The sequence below is a fragment of the Manacus vitellinus genome, unplaced genomic scaffold, assembly GCF_001715985.3.
Source record: "Manacus vitellinus isolate BGI_N305 unplaced genomic scaffold, ASM171598v3 scaffold_170_pilon, whole genome shotgun sequence".
Lineage (NCBI taxonomy): Eukaryota > Metazoa > Chordata > Aves > Passeriformes > Pipridae > Manacus > Manacus vitellinus.
Window position 1 is genome coordinate 1 of NW_021939198.1, and position 2,299 is coordinate 2,299.

Here is a 2,299-nt window from a genome sequence, read left to right on the forward strand (position 1 = left end):
GCCCGGATGATCTTGGTGTTAAACGGCGCCGAGCCCGGGCTGGGCTGGGCTGGAGTTGAGGCTCCGGGTCGGGGGAGGGGGAAAGGGGGGTAAGAAAGCAGGGGAAAAAACTGGAATTCCGTGTTTTTCAGCGCAGGGGTGGGTCGGGCCAGAGCAGGGCAGGATGGACGGGCCGTGTCCTGGATCCCACTGAAGGAATTCCAGCGGGAAGGCACCGCAGAGTGACGGACCCTCCACTCTCCCGCTGATGACACGGTCACAGTGTGACCCCGGGAGCGAATCCCGCGGGACGGGGACGGGGACGTGCCCCCCCCGGGAGCTCGTCCTACTGACACAGCTCCGTGAGCACTGGGGGCTCCACCACAGCCAGGAACGGCCGGCGATCGGAGCAGACCCCAAAAAACGACCCAGGAAGCCAAGTTGGAAAAGTCTCCGTGTTTTAATGGCGAAGGGGGTTCACACAACCGGGGAAAACTCCAAATTAGCGCAGCGAGGAGCGGAGCCCACGGACAGGGACCCGATCCAGAGGCTCTGCCATGGAGCTGCTGCCACGCAGTCAGTGTTTCAGTGTTTCAGTGTTTCAGCCACGAGAGCTGACCCCTCCCAAACCAACGTTCCTGATCCAGGAGAGCCAGGGGGTGTGTACAGTGGGATTCTGGAGCCGGAGTCCAACCCGTCCCCTCCCACCCCTGAATTCCCAGGGATCGTGGCTGTTGGGTTGTGGGAATGGGTGTAAAACCTCTAAGTGTTACGCTACAGGGTTAAATCCTGCTGGAATTCTGGGATAATGACCTGAAAACTGAGAATCCACCACTGAGAATCCCAAACTGAGAATCCTAATCCTTGCTTGGGTCAGGGGAAGCCACAAGGCTCAGTTCATTTGGGAAAGGGTGGGAAAAGTGGATACAATCCTGTCTCTAATTAGAGTGTTTTCCTGCTGGGCTCTGGGTGTTGTCACCCGTGTCCCTGGAATGTGTCCTGGACACCATGGAATAACCCCAGATCTTGGGCAGTGATGGATAAAGCCCTATGGAAGCCCCTAAGCAGGAAGGGGCTGCCCCGACCTGCCCCAATCCTGGGAGCAAGCCAGGTTTGGTCATGGAAGGGAAGAAATCCCAGTGACCACTGGATCCCAAAATGGCATCAGGGCAGCATTCCCAAGGGTTGGGGATTTTATTTCAGAGAGAATTCCCTGCCTGGGACAGGGGGTACAGGGAAAGGCTGATGGAATTACAAGGAAGCCTCATTACAGCAAGGGTTGGAGCCCCTGGCACTGGCCAGCCCTGCTCCAAGGATCCCAAATAATCCAGGGCCAGGCTGGGTGGGAGCTGTGACACCCACTTGGGAGGGGAGCCCCTCACCCCCACCCCTGCTCCATCCTGCTAGATCCATAAAGCATTTTGGGATCTAAATCCATGGAGCTATGCCTCTGCCATGCCTCCAGGTGGACAGAGAAGGGAGTTCCCCTAATTAACCCTAATTTCCATGATCCAGAGATCCAAACCCATCCCACCAGGCAGGATGAGACTCCAACTCCCCCTAGAGCTGGAGATCTGAGAGATGCCCCGTTCCCTCTATCCCAATCTGTTCTGTTGCACTTGGGTTGCATTCCCAGCAAAGCTTCTCCCAAAAAACCCAAAACTCATTAAACACCAGCAGAAAGTGAGATGGGGGAATTTAAATCTGGGAAAAGCAGGAGCAGCAAGGAAACCCCTGGAAAAGACTCTGGAGCTTCCACAGCCTGATTTTGAGCCATAATCCAGGGATTTTTGAGAACTCCAAGAGTGTTTCCACAGGTCACAGGGAATAAAGTCACAAAATCATAAATAACCACAAACTCGTTTCCTTTGCTGACCCCCAAATCCCACATCGGGCCAGTAAAAACCAGTAGTGACAATATCAATGCTGAGGTTTCCCATCCTCGTGGGATTTCCCTGGGAATGGGAAGTGTTTTCCAGTGAAAAAAGACCAAATTTGGTCAGGCCAGGGTGGCAGAGGTAGATCCGGCTGCAGTGTCACCCCGGTCCCCAAATGCCACCCAAAAGGGGGATTTGGGTTTTTTGTAACTTATTTGTCTGGATTATCCAGGACAGAGCTCCTGGGAGTCAGTGTTTGTGCTACTTGGGGTCAAACACCCCGGGATGAGGAATCTGGGGGGATTTAAAGGACAATGAGGACAGGAGGGGTCAGGCTGCTCCCATGTGCCCCCCAGCCCGGGGGGAGTTTGGGGGCTCAGCAAAGGAACAGCAGCAGGATTCCGGCAGTGCCGGGCGATCCGGATCCTCCCGCGCGTCCTCCC